Here is a 24,027-nt window from a genome sequence, read left to right as displayed (position 1 = left end):
CAGCCAATGAGGCTGTACCTGGTGTTGCTTGAGTTGAACAGAAAATCCTCTTCCAAATTCACGGCTTTGAGCACTGTGGGTGCACACTGCCTGGGGCACTGGTGTCAGCGAAGTGAACGCTCTGCCTTCACTTGCAAGACTGGCACCAACTGTCTCTTGACCACCCAGCTCGTGCAGCTTGTGCATCCTGAGCTGGAACCTGATTGGTGACAGGTACTGAAATGACCCAGTCAGATTGAGATGCTAATCTGGGCACCCTCATTGGTCAGGCGAAGTCACGTGACCTGTGGGTGCTCTAAGGTGAACTGTCAAATGCCCGCCACGTGGACAACAAATGGGGGTCCTGTGACAGCAGGCTTAGAGAAGAAGGCTTTGCTTGTTCTGTGCCTTTTGTGCACAGCCCAGCCAGTAGGCATTTATCTCTCCACACTACTTCCCTTCAAGGGTCTCATTTATGTCCTGAAATTAGACTTGGTTTATGAAGGTCTTTTGGTGATTGAATAGTTTCTAGTCTGTTCTGAGTGAAACGTCATCAGGCAATACCTGTGAACTGGTGACTTGTGATTGCCCATAAATGGAACATCAACAGGACCTCATTAATTTCTGCCTTTTAAGTACTAATTGTCAGAAAGAAAAAATCCAGTCTCTTATTGAATCTCAAGACCATCAATGCATGCTGACCTTTCCATGGAGCCCTATCTCTAGTTTAATCCAAATGCTTAGATCTGTGTTCACCCCTTTATTTGTCAACAGGAAAACTACATTATTAGCTAGTCATGGCTTAATTTGCCTACACTGATCATCAATACTCTGAAATTAAAACAATACAAAACCTTACCCAAACAAAACATTATGTTCCTCATTGACATTCTACTTCCTCTCACTGTTTTTGGGGTGGGTCATTCAAATTAAAAAATTTCTACTTCTCAGTTGTAGAGACTTCCAAAAGTTATTCAATTTGTATGTTGTGTTATTCTTTAGGAGAACACTGTCAATCACTTGGTGAATTAGTCCTCAAAGGCCTGGGTGATTTTTTTACATTTCCCCATTATTCCTGGCTAACCTGCCACTAGTTCTTTGAAGATTAGTTGGTTTTTATGTGTTTTAAAAAAACTTCACACATAAATACTACATCTAGTCTCTCATGCCAACTTCCTTCCTGCTTGTGCCTCAGCTTATTCCATGTAAGGCCCAAACATGAGCCATTTAATGATTAAAATGCATGCATGTGTGTGGTTTTGTGCTCATACATAGACACATGCATTTCTCACCTACTGAGTACATTTAGTTTGTTCATTTGTATGGGAATGCAGAAGAGTCCACTGGGGACTGAACAACCTAAGTGGGAAATTGTCCCTTGAGGAGACTGATTCTCCCTGTCCTCTCAGGTATTGATAACCTGTAACACTTCTGGTAGTATTCCACATGGAATTGACCCTGATTTCATTTTCATGTGAACTCATGATGTCATAATTATCTTGCATTTGTAACCACCTTATTGAGAGGCAGAACTAACATCTCCCATAAAACACATAAAATGCACTTTCAGGGTTCTAGCTTTAGCGTGGCATAGTCACTACTCTGAATTTTGATCAGTTGTGGGTCTTTGTAAATGTCTGGTATTTCAAAAAGAAGGTGCTTTGATGAGGGTCAGCTGCTGTATTTATCTCTGTGCACAAGGATAAACATTTGGGATACAGTTAGATATCATACTGGTTTAAGAAAAATGGAAGTAGCAGTTTTCTTCTACTCACTAGTCCATGATCACTCCAGCCAAGTTTTGTTCTACAGTTTTACAATACCAAACATGTTTTTCTATAGATAGATATGTAGTGAGAACAGAAACTGCTAATTAAATGTAGGGCTTTCATTTTTTTCCAGCCATGAGCTAAGCAGATTTACCATTGAAGATGGATGGATACTTCCTTCTACTTCTCACTGGTAAGAAACTAGAGTACAACACCATCCTGGGCACACGAGACATTTCAAAACAATAATAAAAGCAGGAGGAGACAGAGCTTGTTACTGAGCACACAAGCAGCCATGTGTTCAATTCTGAGGAAGGCATTCATCAGGGTTAGTAGCACATGCCTGTATTCCAATCTCTCATGGGATTTAGAAGGAACAGAATTTCAAGTTCCTCTTCAGCTACATAGAGAGTTTGGGGTCAGCCTGATCTACATGAAACACTGTCTCTAAATAAATGTACTTATGCAAATAAGTAAAATCTTGGAGGGTGGCTGATCAGTGGCCATATGACTACTCTTATCTGATGTTTCAAGGCAGGGGAATGACACAGGTCCTACCCTCCATGAATGAGATACCAGCTTAGATTTCACAACATCCAGGAGTGGGAATAGCTAGATAGTGGTGCATTAAGCAATGCTTTCTGGTGGTGATTGCTGGTTTCTGCATGCAGAGTCCTTTTGCAGCCACCTAAACCATGCACAATGTAGCCAGACAACCTTTGGCAGCTGTAGGTGAGGCATAATCACCTTGTCCAAATGGATCCAGGGTCTAAAAGGTAGCCTGGATAAAAGCTATCCTGATGTGGGGAGAGAGCTAGAGAATTAGAGAGGACCCACAACCAGGAAAGGTTCCCAAAGTAGAAGGCACCGGACCTGGAGTGGGATGACCTGGAGTGACAGGCTGGTGGTAGAAGGCAAAGGCCCAAGAAAAGGTTGGATCAGAGTGGGTGCTGAGAGGAAACCACCAGGCAGAAGATGGAGAGGAGTTGGGATTAGGAACATGGTCAAGTTGCCCATTACCTGGGGTAGGGAAAAGCCAGGATATCAACACTGATTACTTTGGGTGTATTTAGTAACTAATATTTAAAGTTTATATACTAGAGTAATGATTATTATTAAACAATGTACATCTTTAAAAATGAAACCCGTATGTTCTAGGTTGAGAGTATTGTTTTCTAGGGAATGGGTTCCCAAAGCTCATTCATGCACCAGGAATAAATATTGGTTACACTGCCAATGGCCCATAGCTTGCCCAGGCCTCTCTACTGACACCCACATTCAGCGACCCTGCTTCAGGCTTAGGCAGACCCCTAGCCTTTTTTTGTACTCTTTTGTTCTCGAGAAAAGGCTCCCAAAATGGACTGATACCTGGCTTGTATTTTTTATTGGGTCTTTACCTTTATGGCAGGGGATAATTAGCAGCAGTTGAATCCTGCTATATGTGGGGTTTGGGCTATGCAATGGAAAATACCCAAAATACCTGGTAACAATAGATATAGCAATGTATTCTGTGATGGTTTTATTTATAGAAGAAGGGATCTGAATCCTGATATATGTGTTGTTTTGCCTATGCAAGAGAAAATACCTTGTATAAACAGACATAGCGATGTGTTGTGTGAGGCTTTTAGTTACAGAAGAGCTGGTAGCACCTGCATTTGCTTACCAGAGTGGGACTTTGGTTGAATAGGAGGATATCTAGCAGTAAGTAACTGACACCTCATTCTGAATGACACAGTGGCAGAGAGACAGAGAGTGTATTTTCATGGACATTTATACCTACAAGGAACAGAAAACTTTCTCTCTCTCTCTCTGTCTCTCTCTGTCTCTCTCTCTGTCTCTCTCTCTGTCTCTCTCTGTCTCTCTCTCTCTCTCTCTCTCTCTCTCTGTGTGTGTGTGTGTGTGTGTGTGTGTGTGTGTGTTTGCGTGTATGTAGTGTATTTGTGTGTGTTCCTCTAGTGCCCAAGATGCTTTAGTTGTTAGTTAGGGTTAATATCAAAGGACCTGTCATCTCCCATGTATGTATGTGCATATTTGTGTCAGTGTCTATAGGAGAGAGAATTCTGAGCAGTATCAGACTCCAAACACTGCATGAGGAGGTTGTGGTTGTAAGGCTGTGGACAGACACATTGAAGAACCTGATACATTGCCCTATGTAGAGAGATTTGGTTTTAAGGTAATGGAAATGTATTAGGACCTTGCATCATGATCTGTTGTGAGTGTATGGTTGTGGAAATTTGCCTATTGGTTATGGGACACTTACTGGACCCAACACACACATTTCTCTCTCTTGCCATCATGTGCATTTGTCTCTACCACATATTGGTCTCCCTCTCTCTCCTCCTCCCTCCCCCTGTAACTCCCCTATGTTGGTGTTTATATACTTTGACTATTCAGGCTTTGGAACTCAACAGGCTCTGATATCTGTTTGTGTGTGTGTGTGTGTGTGTGTGTGTGTGTGTGTGTGTGTGTGTGTGTGTGTGTTTGTGTGTGTGTGTGTCAGACCTTGCATTTGAAGGGTAAAATTAAGTGCCACATCATATGGTCCTGTGTTTCTGTGCAAGGACAGAGAAGACTTTGGTTGTTCTGTGCTGTTTGTGCAGGGATATGGCATGAAGAAAACATCTCCCCACACTTCTTCTATTCCAGGGTTGTTAAAATAGATGGTTTCTGAAGGACTGATTTGTGTCTGTACAATATCTAGTCTGTCATGAGTGAAAGGGTCATCAGGCAATGTCTCCACAGTATCTTGAGATTGATGACTATCTTAAATGACATCATAGAGCCTGCATCCAGTAGCAGGTGGAAGCAGAAGCAGAGATTGACTGCCAAGCACTGAGCTGAGCTCCTTGAATCCAGTTGTAGAGATGGAGGAGTGATGAGCAAAGGAGTCTAGACCATGCTGGGGAAACCCACAGCAACAGCTGGCATGACAAGTTGGAGTTCAGAGACCCCAGCTGACATCTTGGTAATCTATATAGGACCAAACTAGACTATGAACGTGGGTGCTAGCTGGGGTTCTTGGGCAGCCTATGGGATTTCTGGCAGTGACATATGGATTTATCCCTAGTGGGCAATTTGTCTTTGGGAGTACCTTCCGTATAGAAGTATACTCTCTACAGATAGATACATGCGGTGGACCAAGGTCCTTTCCCAAATGATGTGACAGAGTTAGATTATCCCCCAATGGAGGATGCACCCTCACTAATATTTCTCCAACTATTCAATAAGGTAGAAGGAAAGAAACACTTTTCAATATCTTCTACAAAGACTGTAGGAGTTTTCTTCCAGACCTTCCATGAATGAGATGCCTGCTTAGATTTCACAATATCTAGGAGTGTGTATTACTGGATAGTGTCCTTACAACCAGGAAAGGTTCCCTCAGGAGCAGTCACTGGCCCAGAAGAGGTCTTTCAGGGAATGACAGGCAGGTGGGAAAAGGAACAGGTCATTTTCAATGATGAATTGTCAAAAGGAATATAAGACTGGTATGATATATTAATTTATGCATTCTACCTGATTTCAGAAAGTGTTGACACTAATATTTCTCCAGTTATTCAATAAAGGGGAATTAAAGAGACACTTTCCACTATCTTCTCCAAAGCCTGTAGGAGACTTCTGCCAGAGTGGTGACATGAGTTTTTCTTCCTCCATACCATTTGTTGGGGGGAAAAAAGCCACTGACATCCAACCCTCAGTTTTCCTCTGACTTCAGAAAGGTGTGTTGTGCACAGACAGATAAATAACTCTGAGCAAAATAAAGAAACAGAAAAATTATCCTAACATTAAAAGAAGCAGAGACTATAAATCAACAGTTTATACACCTGATCATGATAATCCTTATTGAAATCAGATGAAACATTCAGAAATTTCCACAGAACATATACAAGGCCATGTTCATACTCAAGGTGAGTTTTTACCTGAAACAACAGAGAGACAGTTCCAATTGAAAAATTTACAGATGAAACATATGAATGGAAGTGTCTGGGCAATGGAGGCACATTTAATCCCAGCACTTGGGAGGCAGAGGCAGGCTGACCTCTGTAATTCTACATCAGACTGGATTACAAAGTAAGTTCCACCAGTAAGGGTACAAAGCTCACAGAGAAACCCTGTCTCAATAAAATACACACAAAAAAAACAAGCAAAAATGAAACATTGAAGTTATATGGTAAAAAGCCCTTAGCCTTAAGAGTGTAATTTAGTTATTTTCCAGGAAATATTTGCAAATTAAGATGACATTGTTGTGTGTGACATGTCAGTCTCAAAATGTGAATTTTGAGGGAACATGGCTGTAGGTGGTGATGAATGCTTTTATCCCAGTACTTGGAAGGCAGGAGCAAGCAGCTCTTTGTGGGTCTGAGGACAGCCAGGGCTACAGAGAGAATGTCAGGACAGGCTCCAAGGCTACAAAAAGAAACCAAGAAAAAATAGGGAATATAAGAAAGGACACTAAGGTCAAGGAATAAATCAGCAGTCTCCTTGGAATGGTCCACACTATTCTGAGAAGAGGCCTGGTTGTCTCAGCAACCACAGACTCTTTAGACAAAAGAGAAATATAACTTGGTGGTTCATAATCCAGGCTTGGATTCCTGATGAGTCAGACAATAGGAACAATGTCCAGTGGCCCATTCCACACTACAAATTGTTTTTGACAAAGAGCATTCTGGGGCCCATGAAAACAAAATAGTCCTGGAAGACAGCAGCCAAAGAAACTGTACCTGGTGTTGCTTGAAATGAACAGGAAATCCTCTTCCAAATTCGAGGCTTTGAGCATTTTCTGTGCACACTGCCTTTGGCACTGGTGTAAGCAAAGTGAACACTCTGCCTTTACTTGCAAGACTGGTACCAACTGTCTTTTCACCACTGAGCTGTTGTGGCTTGTGCATCCTCATCTATGACTTGATTGGTGACAGGTACAGAACTGAGCCTGTCTGATTGAGATGCCAATCGGGATTCCTTCATTGGTTAGGACAAGTCTGTTCTATGGTGAACTGGCAAATGCCTGCCACATGGACAACAGGTGAGGATCCTGTGAGAGCAGGCTTAGAGCAGAAGTCTTTGCTTGCTCTGTGCCATTTGTGCACAGCCCTGCCAGTAAGCATCTCTCCCCACTACTTCCCATCTGGGTCTCATTTAAATCGTGAAAATGGACTTGGTTTCTGAATGTCTGATTGTGTTTGGATTGTTTCTTGTCTGTCCTGAGTGACACAGTCATCAGGCAATATCTGTGAACTGGTGACATGTGATCACCCATAAATGGAACATCAACAGGACCTCATTAATTTCTTCCTTCAAAGCACTAATAGCCAGAAACAAAAATCCAGGCTCTGATTGAATCTCAAGACCATGAATGCATGCTGACCTTTCCCCTGGAGCCCCATGTCTAGTTTAATACAAGTGCTTAGGTCTGTGTTCATCCCTTTACTTTGGGGTTTTCTTCATATGTGCAGAAACACAATATCAAGGTACATGTAAATCAGCATATATCAGGATGGAGAAATTGTTTAGTTGCTACAATGTTACTATTAGAGGGAAAGACTATCAGAACCAACATAAAAAAGTCAGGGATGGAAGAATTTTGGTAAATTCTAGTTCTGGGCAGGTAGATACAGATCCATACTTGTGAATTGTTATTAAGCATGTGCATACACACACTATTTTACACACACACACATACACACACACACACACACACACACACACACACACACACACAACTACACCACATCACACTCAATATATATTTGTCTGTGAAGTTGAGGATGGTTGGTACTTTTGTATTAGTTAACTTTCATGGTATCAACAAGACTTCCCTTTCTCCTGTCCATTACAATTATAAATAAATCTATCTATGTTATAATTGGATCAGGTTGAGTTAGGGACTTGTTACTAGTTTTGATTACTTCTTCCTATATTTGACCTAATTTAGCAGGAATTATCAGTTACTCCTGCCCACTGTGTTTTCTTCCGCAGCATTCCAACACTATGTTGAAATCGTTACATTTCTCACCTTCATGCTTACTTGTATTGTATTCAAATACAATAGAATACAATAGAGACCAAAGAAAAGTGCATAATTTATATGGTGAAAGTCCTAACACTTCTCTTCCTTTTCACAGCTGCTTACAATCTGGCAAAAGTCCAAAATGTTCATTTCCTCAAGACACAGGGGTCAGAATTTCATGAAATCTGAGTGGCTACATAACTTGCAGGCTCAGTTTTCCTGGCATGTTATTTAATCTTCCTAATGATCAGTTTCTAATCTTCACATTAGAAGAGTTACATAATCATTGTTGGTTATCACAGAAGATAATAAAGAGGTTCGAGAACTCTCGCCAATAAACCAAGATATGCATAAATCTGTAGACTGACTCATGTTGAATATAGATACCTCAGGATGATTGCACATCAGTATAAATCAATAGTTTATCTCCATGTTGCTTAGACATGAAAATGAAATCATAAGCATCTCAATACAAAAAGACTAGCCACAGACTGATTTGAACATGGACCATAGAAACAGTTTTCTGTGTGGGGTTAGCAGTGTCTTCATAGGACAGCTGTTCAAATATATAGTAAATTAATAAAAATAAATAAATGGGAATATATAAAGGAGAGAGAACATATTTTATGTTAACATTAAAGATAGTATTTATATTTATAATTGCTTTGTTGCTTTCTGTAGACCATCTTATTTTCTAAGAATTTAGCCTTCATTATATCTAACTCAATCTCTGCATTGTTTCTGTGGTTCCCATTGTATACTGATGTGCAATGGGGGGTTTCCTGAAAGCTTTACAGCCATCAGATAAATGACCTATAGAGATGCAAGAGGAAAATTTAATTCTACCTGACTTAGGTAACCAGGCGGCTTCAAACATCTGGAGTTTGACCCTGAGTCATTTAATTTTTGCATATTTTTCAATTTTTTACTTCATTTTGTATTCCAACCACACCACAACTCTAGGAAGGAAGAGTTTGTAATAAGCATAATAGCATGCACGATAGCAATCGATATGGGATTTCAATCATAAGAATGGATTATTCAGGTGAGGCTTGGCACTACAGATAGTAAAACATCATCATAACATTATAGAATATCCAGTCCAGTCTTCTGTACATGACAAGCTTGTAAATCCCTTCCATTAAGGGAAAAAACCAAGAGGTTCAACAATTCTGTGTTCTCTAGTGCTGTTTGTAAACACATGGACTGCCTGTCCTCTGCATATCTTCACTTTAGCAGTAACTAAGTAACAGGCACAAGGAATCCATTTAGACAGCTAAGAGGTAGAGGAATCAGAGCTTGAGAGAGAATCTGATGATGGGGTCCACATCTACTCATAAAACCAACTGTTTGGCCAATAAAAGCATAAATGATCATTAGAATAATGGAAGACATTAATCTATGGAGAGGTGGGCTCTAGCATGATTCAAACTGATATGGATAGAAGTAGTTTGGAGGCTGCCATGAGCATCAGTAGCTCAAAAACCTCTCCCTAATAATTACAATAGTTTATTGAACTCATCTATTTGATATTAATGGCTTAAAGTTTTTTCTGATAGAGTCATTTAATACCTAAGCAAAAAAAATTCCCAACATTATTAATAGGAATGCTTCAAAAATAGATTGTAGATAATTATGTTACACATTAGGATTCTTTTAAGGCTTTTAAAAAGAAAGTTTCAAAGAAAAACAAACTATTTAAACTGAACTTTTATTAAATAAGCAATGTCATAAAATGTTGCTTAATTCACTCTTTAGCTAGAAAATTTAAAATACAACACCTGTAATAGTTTAGGACAGTTTTGAGCTCCTCACACAGTGAGAGAAGTATTGGCCTTTGTATATTTTTTCCTTTTTTAAAACTTTAAATTACAAAAAGATTCTTTTCCAAGTCAATACCAATTTTCTCTTCCTCCCATTCTCCCCTGGCCCTCATTGAATAACTATCCTATCCCTTTTTTGCTCCACAGGGATGTTGAGGCCTTACATGGAGGATCTTCAAACTCTGTCCTATCAGATATTTTTATTCTGTTTAATAATAGCAAAATTACATCTATGAAATAATTTCATGGTTCAGCAGTCACAACAACATGAGGATCTCTATTAAAGGATCAGACTATTGGGAATGTTGAGAACCAGTAGTCTAGATTGAAAGGAAGAGATTTAATTATTTACTGTGATAGGTTGTTAGATTACACCATAGAGATTCTACCAGTCTTGCCCAACTTCCTCCTATACATTTATGTTACAACATACTCAGGATAGCCAAAACAACCAATGAACCCTTGATTTTTGACAAGGAAGCCAAAGCTATACAATGGAATATAGAAAACATCTTCAACAAATGGTGCTGGCATAAATGGCTGCTGGCATGTAGAAGATTGCAGATATATCCATGTCTATCACCATGCACAAAACTTAAGTGCAAATGGATCAAAGACCTCAACATAAAACCAGCCACATTGAACTTATTAGAAGAGAAATTAGAAAATACCCTTGAACAAATTGATACAGGAGAATGCTTCCTGAACATGACACTAGTAGCAAACACACTGAGATCCACAATTAAAAAATGGAACTTCAAGAAACTGAGAAACATATGTAAGGGAAAGAACCCAGTCAACAAGACAAAACGACAGCCCAGGAATTGGGAAAAAATCAACAGCCCCACAAAAAGCTCATGAAGATATTCTCCAAAATATTAAATAATCCAATTAAACAATTAAAAAGACGGGTACAGAACTAAATAGACAATTCTCAATAGAGGAATCTAAAATGGTTGAAAGACACATAAGAAAGTGTTCAACATCCTTAGCCATCAGGGAAATGCAAATCAAAACAACACTGAGATACCATCTTACACTTGTCACAATGGCTAAAATCAAAAACACCAATGACAGTTTAGGTTGGAGAGGTTGTGGAGAAAAAGGAACACTCCACCACTGCTAGTGGTTGTGCCAACAAATACAGCCAATTTGGAAATCTGTGTGGTGATTCCTCAGGAAAATGGGAATCAGTCTACTAGAAGATCCAACAGTTCCACTCTTAGGCATATACCCCAAAGAAGCACATTCCTACAAGGACATCTGTTCAACTATGTTCATAGCAGCATTAATTGTAATATCCTGAACCTGGAAACAACCTAGATGTCCCTCGAATTAACAATGGATAGAAATAATGTGGTAATTTACACAATGGAGTTCTATTCCATGGGGAAAAAAAAAGGCAATGGAATCTTGAATTTCCCAGGCAAATGGATGGAACTAGAAGAAACCAATCTGAGCAAGGCAACCCAGTCACAAAAAGACAGGAATTGTAAGTACTCATTCATATGTCGATTTTAGACTTAGAGTAAAGGACTGCCAGCCTGCAGCCTAGACTGCCAGAGAGACTGGTAAACAAGGGGACCCTAAGAGAGAGATACATTATCCCCTGGAGAAGGGGAAATCGACAGGATCTCCTGAGCAAATTGGGAGCATGGGAGGTGGGTAGAGGGAACTAGGAGAATGAGACAGGGAGAAGAGGAGAGGTGAGGAGGACATGATGAGACAGGGAGGTTGAGTAGGGGGAGGAACAGAAGAAAGCAATATAATAGAGGGAGACATTATAAGTTCAAAGAGAAAACAGGCACTTGGGAAATGTCTACAAAGATGACACCAACTAACAATCTAAGCAACAGAGGAGAGACTTCCTTAAATGCCCTATCCTGATAATGAGATTGATGATTAATTCATATGCCATCTTATAGCCTTCATCCGTCATCTGGTTTAAGTAGAAGCAGACACCCACAGCTAAACCTTGAACTGAATTGAAATCCAGATGCAGAGAAGGAAGACTGATGATCAAAGGTGTCCATACCAGGCTGGTGAAACCCACAGAAACAACTGACCTGAACAAGGGAAGACTCTTGTTCCCCAGTTTGATAGCTGGGAAACCAGCATGAGTCTGATCCAGACCCCTGAATGTGGGTGTCAGTGAGGAGACCTTGGAAATCTATGGGGCCTCTTGTAGTTGATCAGTACTTATCAATACCATAGGAATGGACTTTGGGAGCTCATCCCACATGGAGGGGTTCTCCCTGAGCCTAGAAACAAGGGTGTTGGCCTAGGCCCTATTCCAAAGAATATGACAGATTTGAAGACCCCCCTGTGGAAGGCCTTACCCTCGCTGGGAAGAATAAAGGGTGTGGGGTGGGTCTGGAGTTAGTGGGGGGGCAGGTGAGGAGGGAAGGGAGAGGGGCCTGGGATTGACATGTTAAATAATTTTCTTTCTAATAAAAAGGGGGAAAATAAAATAAAATAAAATAAAATAAAATAAAATAATGACCCTGGACCATAGGTGTTGTTTCAAATACACAGTTATGAGTTTTAGGAACTATTATGGCTATTAGAGTATAAGGGTAAAATGTAAAATTCTTTGTTTAAGTAGACCAGAAATATTGGCAAACTTCCCCCTTGCTGGTCATTAGATTTGCTACATACCAACTTGTAGAAGTACAGATACATTAAACACAAGGAATTATCTAATGAGGTTTTTTAATGTTTGCTCAAGTATTTAAAATATATTTGTGTTATCTTAGGATGTTTCTTAAGATAACACCCTTTCTTAGTATATCCTATTATTTCCATAGCACATATATTGTCTGAAGGGGTCGATATAAATACGTCATATTGTTGTTTTTGGATTTTCCTTTTCCAACTTTGTTAATAACAATGCTCAGAGTGTTAGGAAGACTTAATGAATTTTAACTTTACATACTAAATGAATAACTATTTGCATAGCTCATTACATACAAAGACATATTATAGTTGGCACCAAAGAAACTTGAATTCCTTTATCCAACCTGTGTTCTCTGGCGACTTTCTATTACAAATTTAAATAGCTATAATATAGTTTACTGGTAGCTTGTTCAAATATGAATCTTAATATAGAAAATTGAGAAATGAAGGTTTGCCTTAATACAATTTGTATACATTGCTTACATATTGACTGACTCCTTGGGGCATTGAAATGCTAATTGTTTGACTACTGTGGTGATGTATTACTTATAATCTAATGAAGCCACTGAAGATCATAATGTAACTGGTCTTGACAGATAGTGGGGATCTGTCTGTAAGAAATGTGATGACAAAAAGAATACCTAGGTGTGTGTGGGGGAGGGCGGGGGTGGTGTTTGTGTGTGTGTGTGTTTGTGTGTATGTGTGTGTGTGTATGTATATTTGTGTGTGTGTACACACATACACAGCTGGTTGTTATGGCTACTTATGTGTGTGGAATTTGTGTGTAGGAGAATTTGAGCCTGAAATGATACCTAGGTGTGTGTGTGTGTGTGTGTGTGTGTGTGTGTGTGTGTGTGTGTGTGTGTGTGTCTGTGTGTGTCTGTGTGTGTGTGTGTGTGTTTATGTTGTTAGGTAGATAATGTGGATCGCAATTAATGGGTTTACAATGGAGTCAGAACTAGTTAGTAAAACAGATTGTTTATAAGGAAGTACTCACAGGACTGAGCCAGTTCAATACCACCAGGCAGGAGAGGAAAGAGAGAGGGGCACAGGCATGCGACTCTCATATTTAAAGCCTTGCTAACTCCCACTGACCACACCTAAGTGTGGCTGGTCAGTGTCACCTGTTTCAGCCCTCAAGTGGACATAGACATCATTTCCCCCTATAATTCACATTTTAGTGTAAAATAGGATTAAAACTTAACAATGTAAATTATCTATAACAATCATGAGTGAATTAAAACAAGTTATAATGATCTACTAATGTCACACCTTAACTGTATCTATTCCAACTACCATTGAAGTCATCAGAAAGAGATGCCCAAGCTTGAACACCTCCTTTCCTCCTTCCTGTCAGTTGAAAGAAGAAAGTTGGATCCAGTGTACTCGAGGAGATATGGCCCATTTTCTTTCAGGATCATCCAAGGATTGCTGACAGGAAGTTCTTCATTAGCTGTGTGGGACTCAAACATAAATGGTAGCAGAGAAATTTTTACTTATATAAGTTTGCAAATCAGAGAAAGCAACAATGGGAAAATAACAATTATGGAGGAATGTCTACTTTGAGAGAAAGAGCCAAGAAAAGACAAATGACAGTCCCCAAATTTTCTCCTATTCTGTATTACAACAATTGGCTTCTTGATATAATAAAGAAACTCTGAAGTTTATTTTAAAAATGTAGTTGGATTTAGAGGAGGAAATCCAAATCCAACTCTAAAACCAGGATTGGTTTAATTGAACAGGGATTAGGGAATAAAGAGAAATAGAGATCCCTGAGAGACAACTGTAAATTTAAGCATATGTCGCATCCCTCTTGTTTGATGGTTATGGCTATCATCTCTTCTTAAGGATCTACCCATGCAGTGTCCTTTGACTTCTGGAGATAAGTTTTCCTGGGAAGATAACAACAAAACACTTTACTTTCTTTAGAAGCTTCCTATATAGTTTGTGAGATGTACCCTGGTACCTGTCACTTCTGCTCATCTAGAGGCTATTCTTTTTAGACTCGATTCTTGATTAACTTTGATGGTATCCAAAGGTTTTCATCACTGGCATCAGCACTGAGTGTGCAGATCCTCTGGATAGGAATCTCTTCGGTGTGTGTTTCAAGATGTGGCCAAGCACCTACAAGAGAAGGAATATTATAGAGCAATGTAGAAGCTTGGTGTGAATTCCACTTTCCCCCAAAAGAAGACTTGTGTTCTTGGCAGGTTTACGTTTTGTGTAAGTTGTGGACTAAAGAGGCAGGTATAATGTCATTGCCTTCCAAAGTGACCTCCCCTAGTCCAACATCATTAGGGTCTCTTCAGGATATTTAATTTCAGGGAGTAATTTCTCATGGTTGCCCCGGTACTTTGCAAGAATCAGGCTCTAGGGTCAAGGCGGAAAAGTATCCTCCCAGCAACATGTCTAAACATAGGTAGTCTGCTTCTTGCCCCACATCTCACATCCTCTTGTCTAAATTAGTCAGGATACACACTTGGTGAAAATGAGCATCTATAAAAGATCCAGGCCAAAAGACCCTCCAAATATTAGGAGAGAAAAGTTTGCCAATAAGAGACCTGGAGTTGAACTATGAGATCCACGTGACCCGCCCATACCAAATTGGTCATCTTGACAGTGTCAATAGGCCAGTGGGTATGATTTAAATAGTGTGGCAACCAAACACATTATGTCCAAAAAAGCATCACAAGGAATCGCTGTTCTCTGTGAGGAGCATACCTGTGGACAGTTTTGGAATGTTGTTTATGAAGATACTGCTATATGTAGCTGGTACTGATTGCACATGCTCCTGCTCCATCCAGCAGACTAAAAGGGATGGAGGGGGTGGCTGGCAGTAGGAGGCCTCAACTGACTTCAGTTCACTTAGAAGAAAAGGATAAAGGCTGGAACATGACTTTCAGAGCAGGAACACACAAAGCTCCCGTCAGGCTCAAGGCCAATGTTAGTAAACAGAAATAAACATCACATCTGTTCATACTGAGATTTGCCTTCTTAATAACAAGCACCTGTGTCTAAAGCCAGTGATTTTCTTTTGCTGTCTTTCCTGGGTTAGACTAACCAGGTACAGTACCCAAGTTTCCCTTTCCCAGGGCCTGGCTTCACTAAACTCCATCAGGACAGGAACTAGCCTTAGTAATCAGCCAGTGATATAGATTTGGCTTAATTCAGCATGAACTCTCTATTATTCCCCCCTCTGCCTTTTCTCCTCCAGTATTCTACCACTATGTTTAAATCTTTACAAGTCTCACCTTCATGTTTAGTTGGATCTTATTAGTGAGATGTCACAAAAATACATAATTTAATTGCTGAATGTCCTAAAGTCCTCTTTGGTTTCATACATGCTTAGCACTGGGAAAAGTCCAAAATGTTCATTTCCTGAAGACACAAAGGTCAGAATTTTCTGTACTCTGAGTGGCTACATTACCTGCAGGCTCAGTTTTCATGGAATGCTACTTAATCTTCCTGATGAACGTGAAGCCTACCCAGTATCATGTGGCTGAGCAGCAATTGTGAGAATTTAAGCTGGGAAATAAGTCGGACTCAGTGCTAAGCCACCACCAATGGTAAATATTGGGGTTATGGACTCTCGTAAAGGATAACCCCATGTTCAACTGTGGAGACTAAAACCAGGGAGATAATACAGGGAAATGACGATCAAAGAGATAAAATGTCACGTTTACTGCTGGTGACATTAGCTTTGAGCCTGCAATACAAATACAATTTTTCCTCCAGTATAACCTTAGAGAAGAAAGCTGAAGGGAATCCATACATCCTTTAGAAAAACTTAGCCCTGTGGAATCTGATGGTGTGGGCAGTAGGAATGAGAGGGTGTGGCCACTTGGAATAGGAGGGTGTGATCAGTGGGAAATGGGAGTGCAGGGCCAGTGCTATGTGGGGGTGAATAATTCCTGAGCCTTGTTTGCAGATCAGTTAATTTACTTCTGTAGCAGAGATGTATTGCACTGGCTGTCTCTTTCCTGGGCCAAGACACAACGGAACGGTGAATTCTCTCTGCAGAATACTTGCTACAAGATCATCACTCCTCTAAAATTTCTATGCTTTTGATTATACTCCAGAGCCTTGGGTAGCTTTTGTATATGTCCGGTAGGAAGTTCATAGCTGCTGTTTGCCAGAGAATTTATTCATAAAATCTCACAATGCCATTCAGCTATTTATATACTCTAAACTCACTTAGAATTGATAGCCCTTAGGCAATCAGAAAATGCTCTGCCTGACAAGCTACTTCTATGAAAAACATGCCTGGTAGGCAACAAAGAGGATTGAATTTAATCCTTGTGCCAAAGAGAAAGGGCAGGGAGTTGGTACTCACTTACAGTACATCATATTATTAATTAGGAATAAATATAATGGATTTTTCTGTGTCTATGACCTTAAAGGAAAATAGTCTAATTTATAGGTTTTGATCATTATTTTTGTGGATATCTTTGTGGAAGTTTTGCTAGTTTGTGGTATTGTGTAGGTTTTAGCATTATTTATTTATTTATTTAGTTAGTTAGTTAATTAGTTCGGTTTTTATAGACAGGGTTTCCCGGTGGTTTTGGAGGCTGTCCTGGAAGTAGCTCTGAAAGACCAGGGACTGGTCTTGAACTCACAGAGATCCACCTGCCTCTACATCCTGAGTGCTGGGATTAAAGGCATGCAAAACCAATGCCCAACCTGATCATGTTTTAGCTTGCTAAAGGAGTTATTCATGGACAAATATTTATAGATTATTGATAGATGTTATGCTACTTGAGAAAATTAGAGTTTGTAGATTCCCCTCCAGTAATCATAACTTTAGTAGTACTGGGTAGTTAGGTAGGTTTCCAGTACCAAACATGATATTCCTCTTGTTGACTGGGTCTTGAATCAACTAAAGAGCTATGGTATCCCAAGTGCAATGTATACATCTAAAACACCCTGATACAAATAATACAGAGAGGACACTGGCGAAGATGGAGCATAACGATTTTAGGTATGTGAGGGAGGACCAGGGTCTTTGTCGTGATATTGTCTCTAGTAACATCAGCAGTCAGACCATAAAGTCTCACAAACATGACTACCAAAACATTTGCTGAACAAGGAAGACATCAATGACATACCAAGTTGAATGGGCAAAATCTCACAAGGTCTCAACCCTACATCAAGTACTTCAGGATCCTAAGGAAACCTGGGAGTAAGAGAGGTGGGATTATGAAAGGAAGAGCATACCACCTTATTGTCCAGTGTCAAGTGGTCATCCCTGATAAAGAATGAAGACAAATAACATTATAAAGATTGGGCAGGTTATGTATGCAAATATGTATACCTTTTTGGATATTTGTATGTGCATGCAATAGCAATTATTGAAAATAAAAAGACCATGAATTTGAAGAATAGAGAGAGAGAGATATTTGGGATGCCTCAAGGTGGGGAAAGGAAAGGGGAAATGTGTCAGTTCTATTATAATCTTAATTTTATTAAATCACAAAAGTATTTTGACTTGCTGGCTTTTTCTCATAGGATACAATTGACCATGTGTGTCTCTTTTTTGTCTGTAGTAGTGAGTATGGTGGATAAGTATGAGAGGAAAGAAGGTGAAGGTTTAATATGAGTTTTTTCCTTTCTCTCTCTCTCTCTCTTGTTTTTCTGTCATATTTTACTCTGAACATAATATGGAAAGCTGGAGAAGCCTACTGCTTAAGGGAACAGCTGCACTCTGAGACAGTACACTACTTCCGGGGAGTCATGACTGTCATGGAAAGTTGTGGCCATGAATCTTCAGAATCATCACATCTGATGAACTGCTTCCATATGTATTTCAAGGGCTCTTTCTCGCTCTAGTGACCTATGTTAACACCATAGTTCTCAAGATTTCTGTCTAGTTACTATATTAATTCAAAGGTCATTGACAACCACAAAGATTTTTAATGGCACATGACACACAGTTTATATTTTTATCTCAAACTTAAGCTGAGAAAACACTGTCATAAGAATGTAACACCATACTCTGCATGAATTCCTGGAACAATTACCTTGTCTCACCTCATGTAATGGTCACAAATTTCCACTAAACAGTTAAAAGGGAATGGTAGTGAGATAGCAAATAGTGACTTGTTTTAGTATGAAAATAACTTTGACATGAAAGGCACTTTGGATTGCCTTAGGGATCATTAGTGATCCCAGAGGAAACTTTGAGAAGTGATATCTGAACAAAGAAGATATGACAAGAATGCCCATAAAGCTGACAGTACAACAAGCTGGGAAATCCAATTGGGTTTGTGCACAGGATCATCAAAATAATCAACTCTGGAGTCACACATTTATAGGTTGTCAGTGCCATGGAGATCCGGCCTTCCTCTTGTGCTTTCAGTGGGAAGCTGGGGACCTAATTTCTATCTCCTTTCTGTAGAGTAGCCTTAGCCACCCCATCCCACTGTAGCGTGCCTCAGTGACCCAAACCACTATCTTTTTCTGGAGCATACTCTTAGTCGCCCCATCCCACTGTCTTCTTTCTGTGGTGTAGCCTCAGTCACCCCATCCCACTATGTCTACAGTGGCTACTTGCCTCACAGCAGCCCAGTGTAAGAGTTTCTTGACCTTGTAGCACACTGGATAGGAGCACTCCTGCCTTTGATGAACTAAGTGCCTAGACTCGGTTGTGTCCAGTACCATGCAGCTCCAGTGTTTGCCACCAGATAATTCATCCATACCAGAATGCCAATGGTGGGGTTTATTTTCTGGGACCATTCCAGGTATGAGATCAAGCAGCACCCTGGACTAGAAAAAGCAGGCATAGCAACACAGATGTTGTTATGAATTGTGATACTTATTCCCCACCTCCATGAATTTTGGAAGCCCTTCCTGGATTCTTTCCAAAGAATGAGCTCATATTTGTTCTTCTTCTAACTCACTTCTTCCTTGATTCACAAATTGGTGGCTTCAAACACTACAACATACATAAGGATCAGTAATTCATATTTTTTCAAGTAAAACTTCATTTGGATTTCTGAGTACTTAGTTCTCATTATCTTGGCTTATATCACCTAGAATAGTGATCATTTCTTCTCTGTTTTCAATAATGGCATATGTCTTTCTGGCAACAGGGGAGGTATAGTAATAGAACATGCACCTAAGTGCAAAATTTTGATATTTGATTTACCCTGGAGTCAGGCTTGTTTTGCTTGTAAACTGTGAGGTCAACTGTAGTCTCTAGGGTCAACTTACCAAACTTCAAAAGCAATTCATAAACCTCCTCTAACATTGAATTCATATAAGTAGCAAGACTATTCCCAATTTTCTGCATTATCAATATTCTGCAAGTTTACCTGTCCCACAGTTGTCTTTCAGTTGCAGTAACTGTGTTTGATGAGCAGGTATCGCATTTGGACGGTTGTGATGGAGCATTGGGAGGGCAGTGGTGGCCAAGTGTAGCTGGATGTGGGCAGGAGACGGGCACAAGCAGAGCACAGCATTCTGATAGGGAACTGGAGGTGAAGTCTATCTCAATACTAGCTGAAAAATATCTAAACACATTCTGAACCGAGTTAGAAGGGAGAGAAGGGACTGGTTGTTTTTAGCAGAAAAAGTTTTGGATAACTTGTAGGGCTGTAGCCGGCTTCTGTCTGGTGAATCGCTATGATGCAGCTCAGTCAAATGGAAACTGCATGTCTTTTGTGAGCATCAGCAGTGTGTTTGGGCTTCAGAGAAAAAGAAACTCTCTCATCGGGGGACAGAGCAGTATCCAGTTCCATGCAGCTGTGCACTAGGCAGTGTGTATGGTGGTTGTGAAGGCTAACACGGAAGGGGAGGAGCCTCAGGTTACTAAAAAATGGAGGAAACATGCAGAAGACACACGTGGCCCTGCTTGTCTCAGTCCAAAGTCATGAAACCCTTGGGGTAGAAACCGAGGTAGGGCCAAACAGTGAAAAGTGCCAAGCAGGTTCTTAGGGTGGGCTCTAAGGAGGTCCGGGGTGCAGGGCAGAGACCACACTTGGGCTGGGAGATTGATGAGAGGAATGAAATCCCTAGGCAGCCAGGGCACACAGGCGCTAGTCCTGCATGAAAGAACAGGCAGTCGTCCACTTGTGTCCTCTCAGCACAAATGGAGCCAGAGACACCATGTGGAAGTTAGTGCCATGGACGAAGAGGAAAGGTTACCTGGGCAATTGTGCAGCAGGGGAATAAATGCCACAGAAGGGCACGAACCACCCGTGGGTTCAGAATCAAAACTCCTTCCTACACCAGCTAATGTAGAATACAATTAACGCAGATCCCAATGGATCAGAACTAGTTTGTAAAACAGATGGTTTAATAGGATGTACTCGCATAGCAGAAGAATTCCTGTAAAATCAGGCAGGAGAGGGAACAGAGACAGCAGTGTGTCCCTCATATTTAAAGCCTTGGTACCTCACTCTGACCATATGAAAGTGGGTGTGTTCAGTGTCACCTGTGCCAGCCCCCCAGTGGGCATGAACAGCATCACCTGTGCCAGCCCTCAGGCAGATGTTGTCAGCATTTACCCCTACAAGACCAAATGCCACATTGTGGAGATTGTAGGCCATTTCTCCTACTGTGGAATCCATGTATCAAACTGAGACCATGAGGCTTGTGTTGCAAACTGTTAACCTGGTAAACCATCTTGCCAATTCCAAAATAAAATTTTTAATGCTGGCTATTTACTGAAAGCAAATGCTAACTCTTTAACTTGTATTGTTAAAATTGTTCTACCAAAAGATTGCACATTTGGTGCAGGGAAGACATCTCTTGGGTTAGACCGGTTGCTAGGCAGGCATGAGTAGAGTATGTGGATCCTTGGTACCCAGGCAAAAGCTGGCATGTCCACACACCCATACCTCATATACAAGCCCTGTAAGGATTGAGACAGGTGCGTCCCGGAGATGCCTGGTCACCAGTCTAACCCTAGGTAAATGAGAAACCCCAAAAAGATCGACTTGTGTGTGTGTGTGTGTGTGTGTGTGTGTGTGTGTGTGTGTGTGTGTGTGTGTATTTGTGTGTCTTGTTAGCTCCTGGGTGCAGCAGCTATTTGGATATTGCTGGATAGTCACCTCTGACTGGCCAAAGCCAGAAACACAACTGTGAGGTCCAACACCATGCAATCCATTGATTCTGGGCCCCTCCTTCCCCACCACCACCTTGCAGGGAACATTGTGGAGCGGGCAGGGCTTTGAGTCCATGGAAGGCTTTGTTCTTACACCCAAAGATGTACCTACAGGGAAGCTGAACACAATGAGGTGAGTGTCCCTCCAACATGGCACCTTTTTTGGCAGGGGTGGTTCTCATATCCCTAACCCCAGGCTTCCAGCTTCCTCCTTGTCACTTTGAGACTAAAATTATGGGTATCTGGAGTTGAGAGCTATAAATAGGTATTGCGATATATATATATATATATATATATATATATATATATATATATATATGGAAGAGAGTAAAACTTCGGCTCTGAGAGGCAATATACAACACCATGGGTGAGATGCAAGTACCTTTTCTGGCACTGCACCTGGATTTTCATGTTTGTAAAGACATTTATTAATTCCGGAACACCAATTTCCCACCCATGGTCCTTAGAATTGAGCCAGAGTATGACAGGATAGTAAGTTGTAACTTACTCATAGCTGAAAACATTGTTCTGGATTTAGGGCTGTTGCTGAGAATGTGCATGAGGCCAATACCAATGCTTGAGGTGACCCCTTGGAGCTCCAGCAGCCATCATAGATATAGAAGCTTCGCTGAGCAGTTTTTATTTTCTTTGGCCATTTTGGGGAAGTATTAGGTTTCTGTAACCCCTTCTTTATGAGTTATGTGTTTTAATTTCAAAGTGAGCCGGTATTTTCACATACATTACTTTAATTGCCATGTAAGAAGTCCTGCACAGGGATGGGCTGGTCTTGCAAGAAAGTTCAGATGTTACTAGATACTACAAGTTTCTATCTATGTTGCATTTGGTGTAAGGTTAACACTTCTTATGTGATGCTTCCTCATTTACAGTTTTGACTTAATATGTTCTAAAACTTGGAAGAAAAAGCAATGAATTCACTTTGTTATTTTGTGTAGTTAACGGCCCTAGGCTTTGGTGGCTATACCCCTTGCCTATCAGGTAGCAGGGTCAGAACAGTGGATCAGGTCTTCGAGCCCAGTATGTCGTTTGTCAGCCTACATTGGCTAATGTGTTTTCATTAATACAACCAACAAAGTTCTGGACTCTGGCCCCCAGGAGTCTGCCTTAGCTTTGACTTCCCAGAGATAGGGCAACTGGCCATGGACATGCCTGCCAGTGGCCGAAAATGCCTGGCAGAACCACAGCGTTACCTGTTTAGAGGTCCCAATTGGAGGATGCAAGAGTGTTCTTGTCCATAAGAGGAGACTGTGGTGGTGTGGAGGAAGTTCTCTGGGACTGTCCAGCTCTCTGGCTGCCTTACTAGAGGAGGGATGCTATGAGATCAAAGGATAATCAATCAAATGTGATAACCTCTATGAGAAGGAAAGTAGGCAAAACCCCTGGTTTCAACAGTGTACACTGATAGTGCGTGACTTTAACTCCATCTCATGGGAAGCAGGAGCAGATGGTCTATGAGTTCTAGACTAGCTTTGTCTACATAACAAATTTCAGGACTCTGTGTAGAGGAAGCTGTATGTCTGGGTGTCTGTGGTCTCTACAGGAACCTAAGAAGGGGCACCAGACAGGTTCATGCCAAGGACTCAGAGACATGACATTTGATGAGTGACCGGGCAGAAGGAGTTAGGTGAAGGGCCTATGTCTATGCCTCAAATCCCCCATGTCTTATTGAAGTTACCCTTATTTTGCTTGGTAGTCTCCTCTGATCCAGAGGAGTCTCTTTCCACAACTGCCTTGCCTTTTGGATAGTAGTTGGTTTCTTTGTTACTCTGGGTAGTATCAGGGAAAGGCTGCCTCCCAGTCTGACACTTCTGATGACCAGCACAGGCATGTTGCTGGCCATCATTAGATGGTGATGGGAGATCATTAGGTTGGGTGCAATTCACCCTCAGTGAGGAAAATAACTTCTCCATCACTCTGAAGAAAAGGCAAGCTATGAGCTGAGGGGATGTGGCATCTTCCTGATACCCGGGACTGCCAGCCTTGATTGCCTTCTGTGTGTAGCTTCATGCAAGTGTCCCCAATTTCTGGGGATCTTAGCATTTAGTCTGTCACCACTGTGACCACAACTCCTTTCTGTGAGTCTCGAGAGAGAGAACACTGGGCCAAGCCATCATCAGGTTGAAATGTGGAATTGGGGGTTCTTAGTAGAGGAAACACTATGTGTACAACCATGTACTTAGGGTTGAAGGGCTGGGAGAAGAAGGGGATATGTGTATCTGACATCAAGACTTTCTCTCCTTGTGTTCCCATTTTTGTGGCTGTCCCATGTGTTCCATTTTTGCAGGTCCAATGGCATGAGCACAACACTTTATTTTTTCTTATATTCATGAACATCAATACAATATATATTACCCCAATAAGTATTGTGATAACTCTGTTTCTGTGTAATTCCAACCCTAAGTGATCTTCTACATATTCTATGGCATGTATGTATATAAACACATATGTAAGAATGTATGTATGCATGCATATGTGATATAGTCCCTAATTTTTAACAGGGCATATATTTGAGAAGGCATCATTAAATGTGACAAATTAATTGAAATGTATGAGAAATTAGATGGTATGGGGGAAACCAAATGCAGCAACAATGATGAGCATTGTACTTTACAAAATTACTCTCATTTTGGAGACAGGGGTGCCTCAGTAAATTTG

This window comes from Cricetulus griseus, assembly GCF_003668045.3.
Source record: "Cricetulus griseus strain 17A/GY chromosome 1 unlocalized genomic scaffold, alternate assembly CriGri-PICRH-1.0 chr1_0, whole genome shotgun sequence".
NCBI lineage: Eukaryota > Metazoa > Chordata > Mammalia > Rodentia > Cricetidae > Cricetulus > Cricetulus griseus.
The sequence above is the reverse complement of the archived record's forward strand: the minus strand, read 5'-3'. Positions refer to the sequence as shown.